General features: G+C 44.9%; 1 protein-coding gene across 1 annotated transcript in view; it reads right to left on the bottom strand.

Moving 5' to 3' along the window:
- The window catches only part of Bach2 (BTB domain and CNC homolog 2), a 335,112-nt gene extending 332,640 nt beyond the window's left edge, over positions 1 to 2,472 (bottom strand). Inside the window, exon 1 of the mRNA XM_028780742.1 lies at positions 2,407 to 2,472. The gene's annotated coding sequence lies outside the window, so the exon portion shown is untranslated. The remainder of the gene's footprint in view (positions 1 to 2,406) is intronic.
- Between the last annotated feature and the right edge of the window lie 7,831 nt (positions 2,473 to 10,303).

Below are 10,303 nucleotides of genomic sequence, written 5' to 3'. Positions count from 1 at the left end.
GAGAGAGAGAGAGAGAGAGAGAGAGAGAGAGAGAGAGAGAGAGAGAGAGCTTGAGGTTAGGATCTGGAGCAATCTAACATTTAGAGGTCAAAGGTTAGGAAGATGGAACCATTGAGACTGAGGAGCAGCCGCCATAGGGGAAGAGGAGAGTACCATATGCTAGAAGCCAAGTGAAAGAATACATTTTGGAAAGCAGAGCATGATCAGCTGAGCCGGTGCTTCTGACAGGGTGTGTGTCCATGTGGAGTCCTTCTGTCTTTGACAGAGGAATGGGTGGTAGACTCTGGCTTGGATGCTGCAGTGTTAAGATGAATTTTGTTGTGAACAAAGATAGGAAAACTTGGACATGACCAGAGGAGAATCACAGCTTATTGTGGGTCAGTAAACGCTTGAGGGAGAAACCGGTGACAAGACAGGGGGATAATTTCCAGGGAGAAACTCATGAATCAGAGTGGACCTCACATAAATGTAAGGGCAGTTCATCCCTGGCAAGGTGGGAAGGTGGTGCATTTGTCTAGGAAGGAGTGTGGAATGAGGTTCTGGAAAGTCTGGTGAGCCCTTGTCTGAATGGATCTGTTTCCACGGGGGACAGGATGTGGGCTTTGTCAACAGACTGGAGGAAAGCAGGCTGTGAGAGTTGAGGGAAAGAAAATGTCGTGCCAAGAGATTCAGCAGGTTGTCTGAGCTTGGAGGATCCTTGATGGGTCTGTATGAGCACACTGCTTCCCAGGAGGGTGATTTCTTCTCACTGTTCCGTTTCTCCTGCATCGTGAACAATACTGAGTGTTCACCAAGTTAGAAAGTACTCTTTTTTCTGCTGTAATTAGGGTCAAGACAAAACTTTGCCTTATACAGTTATTGTGAGATTGACTGGTAGCCTCTCTTCTCTTTGAGCTGTCTATGTCTCACAGATCAGTGGCAAGACAGATAGATGCACGGCACACCATGCTAAGGTCTGAAGGAAGCAAAGGGCAGCTGTTCACTGATTTGGCTTTGGAGAGTTTGGGGTAGCTTCCTGGAGGTGGTGATAACAGAGATGGGTTTTTAAAGAGGAGTAAGATTTGTCAAAGATGTCAGAAGGTCGATCCCATTAGAATTGGAGAACTGAGTTGAGATTATGAGGAGTAATATCAGCATCAGAATGCAGAAACACAAAGGCAGACATGGGCCAGCAGTTTGAAGACTTACTTTAAAAAAAAAAAAGCATAGCACAAAGTTCTCCTTTTAATTTTCCAATGAAATATTTCTAATGTCGAAGACTAAGAAGCAGCTGGAGATGGCAACTGGAACCCCAGAGCCTAAACCAAAGTAGTTAGCAGGGCAAAGGACCAGGACAGGCAGGTGGGAGAGGGTCATGGTTTAGAGGACACTTGCACATGGAAGGTGACAGGTAGGATAGGAGTCCTAAGTAGAAGACTCTCAACCAGGATGCAGGAGGAGGGAAAAGGCAGTTCATCAGAGAGAAAGATAGACTAGGATCAGAAGTGGAACTTTGGCTGGTTAAAGGGCTCACTGTGTAAAAGCAATTGGTGTGCAAGCCAGACTCACATTTTTTTAAAGGCACAACTCTGTAATCCCAGCTCTCCTAAAATGAGAGGGAGGTAGAGACAGGACAATCAATCAACCAGAAGATCCAGAACCAGTTAGCCTGGAGTATAAATCATGGCAGAGAGAGTGCCACAGACCTGCCTTAAAGTATGAGAGAACCAACTCCTGATCTGCAGACACTGTGGCATGTGTGCACTCATGTATGTACACATATACATCCTACACATACATATGAAATGGTAATAAAGAAACCCTGTTCAGAGTTCAAATCTGGAACACTAAGGAACATCGGAAGGTGAAGGAACAGGTAAAGGACACAAAGTTTGTGTCACTGGTGCGAGCAGAGCAAGCAGGAAGGTAGAACTAGAGAAGAGAGGGGGGCAGGAGGAGGATGTTTCAATGTGGGGCTTGGAAGAGCACCCATGACAAAAGAAGCTGCTCAGTAAGATGTCCTTGTGCAGAGACTCACTTCAGGGAAGTCAAGGCTATGTGGGAGAAGAGACCAAAAGAGCTGAGGACTGGGACTGAGGGTGGCTCCTGAGCAGGGGAAGAAGGAGCATTCAGAGACTAGAACTGGACACAGCAGCAAAGCAGCAGGAAGAGGAAGTAGTCCAGGATCGGAGCAGGGCTTAAAGAGTGTGAACACTGAATGTGTGTTGTTGGGTGCAGCAGAGTCATCCAACTCACTACTGTGCAGAGTGGGGCTTGAACACTGACTGGGTTACAGCAGAAACTTAGAAATGGAGGGTGCATGTGAGAAACAGGGAGAGAGCTGGTTGGCTTTCTCCCCCCAAAAATGGAGGAGGTGCTGAGTTCAAATTAAGACAAACAAAATAACAACAGCCACAGGTCACTTACCTTTTGTTCCACCTTAAGAGCAGTGACAATGTTGTTCCTCTTCTGCTTGTGATACCTGGGTTTCTCACATTAGTAAGTTATCTGTCTATCTCTTCTTGCTCTTAAAAAGATGTTTTCCACCAACTGGCTGACTTTAAGGTTCACTACATCATTGCTTTAAAGAAACTTTTAAAGGTTTGGCCATAGACAGAAATACCTGACAATTTTCAAGCCTTACAGATATTCTCTAATAAAAATACACTTGAAATTGAACTATTTTCCCAACCTGACTTAGGACTTCTTACAGGGTACGGAAAGATGAATTCACTAGTCCAATAGCAATTTCCCCAAAAAGAATCAAGTGAGACCAACTTACAGTTTCTAATCTATTTTTAAGAATTGTTTATGTGATATAATTACACAAGGGCATCCAACCCGAACAGTGCTAACAACCACGTGCCGGGCAACACAGCTGACGTGTGACCACCTGTAGCTTTCAGCCCACTGTGAATACAAGACCAGGGTATCATCACGGAGCCCGGGATCAAAATAGTGATCCTCCTGCCTCTAACTCTCTAGGGCCTGTCCTACTACATTCCCAAGGTAGGTCCACCCAATCACACACTCCAAAAGAGGGCAATCTTTGGTTTCATGTTTCACACACAGGAGAAACCCAGGGCCTTGTGACTTGACTGGAAGCAAATATTGGTGGCCTTGGCTGAAGCACATTGGGTCTACAGTACTCTTCCTCCACGTTGGCACCCTGGGTTCTGTAGCTTCCCCAGGTCTTGTCAACAGCAGGATCCGGTTGGCAGGTTTTCCTCTATCTCTATCCTTAATTTTTTGAAGCTGGAAAGTCTGGTGTTGCGAAATGTGGATTGATCTGTGATGGCTCTCAGGATTAGTTCTGGGCTGTGGCCCAGAGAAGGAACCTGAGTTCCCAAGTTCAGTGTCCTGCTTGCTAACTGTACAGAAGGCGATGAAGTCCAAGAATGTTGTGCATTATTTCACTATAATCCCACACAGCTATTTGCAGAAAAGCTGACGCCATTCTGGAAAACTAAGCAAACAATATATTATTTTAAATTTCAACCTTTACTGTTTTCAAGTTCAATGACAGATAAAATGTTTATCTCATGTCTATCCTGTTACTTGTTGCTTGGCCTGTGAATTCATCTCAATAATGGAATTGCCAGGTATTGTGATTACTAACATTTTAACACATTTTCTATCTACTTTAATATTTGCTTCTGTTATTTCTAATTATGTACCGGGTGGTATATGCACCCCAATCAGTACAGTGCCTCTGGGATCTGAAGAGGCAGTAGATCCTCTAGACCTGGAGTCAGGTGACTGTGAGCCATCAGATGCAGGTTCTGGGAACCAAACAGGGGCCTTCTGTAAGAGCTGCACATGCCTGAACCATCTCTAACAGCCTGCTCTCTGTCTCTTTTTGATGTGTATATCCATTGACTTCATTCAATTCCTGAACATTTTTATTTCATGTATTGTTTAGCTAATGTCTTAGGTTAGCATACAGAGTCATGGGGCTCGGTGTGGCATTTTCATACGTGTGCCGCTGAGCTTTGTTCTTATTTCCCCTCCTTTCCGAATGTTGTCGGAATGATTCCACCAAACCCTAAACACAGCCGTTCACGTTTTCTCAAGCAACAACATCACATAACCACCTGATAAATCAAGCCATTGGCATTGCTACGCCGCTACCACCCAGTTCAGACACCCTATTAATTTCCACCAACAGCCCTAAATGTCCCTTACTGGAACAAGATCAAAATAAGGGGCTGGGATGTAGTTCAGTTGGTGGAATGCTTACCCAGCATGCATGAAGCCCTGGGCCCAAAGAAGTAAAAAGGAACCAAATCCAGATCATGGGTTGCAATTAGTTGTCATATCCTTTAGTCTACAGCCCACAATTCTACTGTGCTCCGGAGGAATGCAGTGTGTGTGTGTGTGTGTGTGTGTGTGTGTGTGTGTGTGATATTAGCCATCCTATGGTTATAAGGTAGTGTGATAGCTTTAATTGTCAACTTGACACAACCTTGAATCACCTGTGAAAGCCTTAATGAGTAATGGTCTAATTCAAGTTGGCCTGTGGACATGTCTCGGGTAGAGGTGGCTGACTTAATTAAGTTAAATGATGTGGGAAGCCCCAGACCACGTTGGATGGCACCATTCCTGAGGCAGGACGTCCTGAAGTGTGTAAGAGTAGACAAACTGATTGAGCATAGGCGATCAATCGAGCAGGCGTGCATCCATTCCTCTCTGTTCTTGACAGTGACGTCACGAAGCCGACAGCCCCAAGCTCCGCCACTTGCTGCCCCGCTCTAACTGTGGTCTATAATCCGGAATTGTAAGCTGAAGTCAGACCTTGGTCTTATAATTTGCTTTTTGTCCGGACATTTCATTGCAGCAACAGAAATGAAACTAGAACAGGTTGCATTTCACTGTGGCTTTGATTTGCATTTCCTGGTCTTGGTGACAGTGAGCATCTTTTTTGAACTTGCCAAAACCTTCTGTAATTTCTTTGGAGAAATGCCTACCTGAGCCCCTTTCTCCTGTATTGATTAGGCTGTTGTGTTAGTGAACTGCAGAAGTTCTTTGTGTTCTAGACGTTAATCTTTTCACATGATTTGCGGATGTGTCTGTCGCCCTATAGCTTCCCTTTTCACTATGTTGACTGCGTCCTTAAGTAGAAGTTTGAGATTTCAATGTAACCTCACTTATCTATTTCACGTGTCTATTTTTACTGTGCTTTTGGTGTTGCACCCAAGAAATCACTGGCCACTTCTACGCCAAGGACTTTTGCCTTTGTGGGAGTGTTAGTGCTTAGGTTTTCCATTCTTAATTTTAGGTTGTATTTTTTGTGTGTGTGCATTCTGTAAGGTGAAGGTTCCACTTCATCCTTTTATATGTGTTTTCTCAGTGGTATTTGTTGAAAAGTCTGTTCTGTCCTATTAAACAGCCCCACCAAGCCGGTTAAGAAATGTTTGACACTATTTGTGAAAGCTGATTCCCAGGAAGTCCTGGTTTAGACAGCACAATTCTGTTTGGATTACTCTAGTTCTGCAATAAATTTGGAATCAGAAAGATTGGGGCCTTTAAATTTGTCTTTCTTTTCAAGATTTTTATTGGCTACACAGTGTGCCTTGAAATACCATATGAATTTTAGCATGGATTTTTTTTCTATTTCTCACAAAAATGCCTTTGGGATTTTAATAGAGATTGTATAAAGTCTGTAAACCAGCCTAGATTCAACCATTATTAAGTCTTCAAAATATCCATGAATGTTAGGGTCAATGAGGTGGCTTATTGGGTAAGAACAGTGGTCACAAAAGCCTGGCAACCTGCGTTCAACATCCAGGTCCTAGAAGGGGAGGCTGAGATCGTTTGCACAGTGGCATCAGGAGCAGGTTTACTAGCGAACTCGCTGAGCTCATTCTTTTAGGTGCTTTATGTGCAGTTTTCCTTGCTGCGACTGACTATGCTCCCCTGTTTGATTGGGTAGCTGTGACTCGCAGCACTGGGTCTCATACTGCATAAAATGCTTCTGGGAAATCTTCCCTGACTCTGTGCTGCTTTTACAGAACACCTGAGCAGTTAGTTAAGAGCAGAAACTCACCTCACACTGGTCTGGAGGCTGGAAAAATGAAGATCAGGGCTGAGGCCTGGTGACAGACAGTCTTAGTGCTACATCACCCCTTGGTGGAATGTGGAAAGGCAAAAATAAAAAGTAAGTAGGCAGGGGTGGAGATGGGGGTGGGGGGAGCAAAAGCAAGGAAGGGCCAAATCCATCTCCCTGATAACAAAGCCACTTTCATCTTAGTTTCCTTAATCACAAATCGCTTCCTTCCTCTAGGGCATACCTCCCCAAACCGAATAGCACTGGTCTTTGAAAGACCCTTTCCAACCCTGGCCAGAGGCAAACCAAGAAGCACAGTCACTCTAATCAACTGAGGAGTAGGAAGGTTGGCATCATGGAGCGAAATGGTTTCCTACAGGCACCCCATCAAATATCAGAAGCAAGATTTGAACTCACGCAGTCTGGCTCCAGATCCCACGCTCATAACCCGTAGGCAATGCTGTCCAGAGCAGCAAAGGCATCCTCTGCCCACAAACGCCTGGGTCTGGTCCACATACCAAATGGATGCAGCCGGCATTGATGGCTTTGGGGAAGATAGTAAATTGTGCACTGTGAAGTTTCCTAAAATGAAAAGCAGAAACTTTGTATGCTGGCGTAGTGCCTAGCCTCATTCTAGAATTGACTGTCAGATTTGGTGCCTCGTTTCTTTCTAATTTGGATTGGGTCTTTTTTTTTTTTTTTATTCACAGTATATGGTGTGTTGGTAAATACGGACCAGAGTGGCTGCCTTAGTATAGAGCACCAGGCAAAGAGGCCACTTTTGTTCTCTGCAGGCTCACAGCCCTTGCCTTGGCATTGCCTCTCCACCTATGGCTCCCTCTGCTCTGTGTGTAGTTTCTTTTTGCCTTTGTGTGTGTGGTATGATAGGGTGGAGGAAGTGATGGGGTCAGACTCAGACCCAGGCCTCTGGAGTGCTGAGTTGGTACTCTACTCACTGAGGCATGGCTCCAACCCTTCCTTTCACCCTCAGATCTCTTCTCTTCCGGTTCCAGGATCATTACCTTGATGTTGTTGCTTACAGTTTACCATGGTCAAGTGCAAGCCCAAGATGATTAACTCAGATTCCTTCTCTCCTGAGTTGGGGGGTGGCCTGTGGCCCTGTGGAGCTCATAGCAGCCATGAACTCATTAAAAACCCACGTTCCAGTCTCTGTCTGCAGTTTCCAATGAATGTCATTTCACTCCTCTGAGCTCCAGTTTCTTCATTGATAAAGTTGCCATTAAAATTCCATAACGGGAAGTCATTCATAAGTGAGCCAATGAGTTGACAAGTGCAACAGCAGCCAGCAAAGCCTCTGGAGCATTGTAGATGTTTAATTATATCGACTTTTCTTAGTCCGTGACCCATTCATAAACTTATCGCCGACCAGAGGTGAGCAGTCTAGCACACCATTCCCAGAGTGTGGAAGCCTTTCTTTCGGTCACCAGGACAGGCTCAAGGGCAAGACTGGAGGAGGGGACACAAAACAGGAAACTCCATCAGCTTGTTAGCTTGCTAGTGTTTAATTAGATCGTGTTTCTGCTGCAAGGAGACACATATTCAAGGCATTGCTAGAATTGGGGAGGGGGTGTGTGAAGTTTCTGCAAAGAAACCAGTGGGCTCGACTGGAAACAGATTTGAAAGCTGTCCCTAGTCCTAATCTGTCACCTGGGGACAGTGTGGCCTTTGCTTATCTCTGGGTCTCTCTGTTGCACTCTTCTCACAGAGGCTAGCTTGTCTGTCTACTCAGGAAGTTCTGGTGTCTTTTGCTCCACTAGCTGGCTCTCCTGGGAATCTCCATGTGTGATTTGTCCCCCATCAGTAGATTAGCAGCCTCTACCTGGTGGCACACTTAACCTCAGCTCCACCTCAGAGAGTATGGAGGATCAGTCTTCCATGTCTGTGGTTCTGACAGCTGTGGTCCTGGCTGCCACCCCAGTTCTTAGTGACATTTGCAAAGGCTACCCCTTTGTGGCTCTTAACAGCCTTAACCTCTGATGTACCTCAGGCCGTCTGGTCACCCCCAATATATTTGACTCTGAAGGAGATAGCTATGCCAAGAGACATGCTCTTTGCTAGTGTCCCCCTCCTCCCCAGGAGTGGTAACTAGAAAAGAAAGCTCAAGGCTTCCAGGTGCAATTCAAACTGTCCCAAAACACTTTTCTCTCCCAACTTCTGAGCTCATGTGGTTTCTTCCAAGTTTCCTTCTTGGCCGTCTTCTCTGTTATGACTGTTACCTCTCTCTCTCTCTCTCTCTCTCTCTCTCTCTCTCTCTCTCTCTCTCTCTCTCTCTCTCTGTGTGTGTGTGTGTGTGTGTGTGTGTGTGTGTGACTGGTGTGTCTTCCCCGAAGCACCAGGGAAACTAGGCTGTGTTCTGGGAGTATGACAGTCCCATGTGTTCCCTCTCACTTCTAAGCTAATCTGAAGCATCTTCTAGAGATGAAATATCAAGAAATTCCGATAATTTTTGTTTCCTAAAAACTCCACAGGTGACCATGGTTCTTTATAAGGCTGAGTTGTCACATTGGCTCCATCTACCTTTTCAGCTTCAGTATCTGTTTTTCATTGGCTGTATCTAATTCACTATAGCATCCCTGTTCGTTTTGCAGAAGAATAATTCTAACAGCATAGCTGGCTAGTCAGGCAGGCACTGGCCACCTCTGGTGTGTTAGGAGTACAATCAACTGTCACCAAGTTGGGGATGGTATTGATGGTGGGAACACCTCATGGCCATGCAGACCTGTCCCCCTAGCTAATACTGTGTGAGGTATTTTCTCTTTGGGAGTGTTATAATAGGTAAATGCAAAGATATTTCATATCCACCCACACTTTACAGATGAGATAGTCTGTGAGATATCAACTTGAGATCCCCCCAGCACACCCACCACAACAAATTTCTTAGCTTTTCATTTTTGTATCTCAGAGTATGGAAGGTAAGAGAAGGTAGAGAATCATTTGCCTTGTCTTCTCAGTGTGTGTCTGTTGCTCGGACAGTGTGCTGACAGACTTAGGCATGGTCAGTTTTCATCACTTCAGTGAGCCACAGCTTCAGCACTTCGGTGTTCTCCGCTGCTGTCCTTCATAATAAGGCTTCCGCTGCTCTTGGAACATTGCCCCGAATCTTACTGACATCATCTCTAGCATATTGATAGGAAATCAGCCTGAAAAAGAGTGACATTTTGTGATTAAAAATATATTTGTTTAACTAGTTCAGTTGTCTCCATTTGAATATTGCCCACTGCCTCCATAATAATAGAAGTTTTCACTGATATTTTTAATGGCTAACCCCTGCTATATCTGCAGTGGTGGCACAAAGCCTGGGATAATATGGCTCGATTTGATATGTGCTAATTGCTTATCAGAAATTACTCAGTTGTAGTCCATCGCTGCTGTAATTACTTCCAAGGGAAAAACTGGGCACTTTTGAAAGGTACATTAATGCCAGTAGGCCAGGAGTGTCACGTTTAGTATTCTAAAACAGTAACAATAACGGCACAAGAGAGGCACCGTATCCAAAGGCATCCTGTGTTCTCTCAAAGAAGGCTCTGAGAGAAGCTGGCCAGATACAGAGTGGAATATAACACAAACCATTCAGTCTGTTATTAGTTTATTCAAAACCACGAGCAACTCAGAGCAGTTCACAGCTCTCGTGATGGATAGATATTCTTTGTTATTCCGTTGTAGGAATATCAGATAATCCAACCATTACTAATGCAAACCTCTCAGAATGCTGCCCATGAAGCACAAGTTCTCTGCTGTTGATCTGAATGAATGAGGTGACACTTTATATCCTTCGTATCCATCTCTGTGGTACAATGTTGTCACATTTTGGGTTGATGAAGTTTCAAAATATTACACGGAGGTTGGGAAGATAGTTCAGTCACTAAAATACTTGCCACACAGCTTGAGGACCTGGGCTTGATCCTCAGGATCCCTATACTGGTGTGACTACATATGCTTATAATCTCAGTACTGGGGAGTCGGAGACAGGGGCATGCCTGGAATTTCCTGGCCAGCTGGCCTACTGTACTACAGATCCTGCAGTCCCACTGAGAGATGAGAAACAGCTCCTGACTTGACCTCTCTCTCTCTCTCTCTCTCACACACACACACACACACACACACACGTCAATCCCCACACTCCCATACATATCACACCACATATACACACACCACACCTCCCACTACACACATATACACATACCACCACCAGCAGCATGCACACACCACTCACACACACCACACTCACACACCATACAACGCTCCACACACCACACA

Source organism: Grammomys surdaster, unplaced genomic scaffold (assembly GCF_004785775.1).
Source record: "Grammomys surdaster isolate TR1022 unplaced genomic scaffold, NIH_TR_1.0 97, whole genome shotgun sequence".
Lineage (NCBI taxonomy): Eukaryota > Metazoa > Chordata > Mammalia > Rodentia > Muridae > Grammomys > Grammomys surdaster.
Note: the sequence above shows the minus strand (reverse complement) of the source record. Positions and strands in the feature narration are given on the sequence as shown.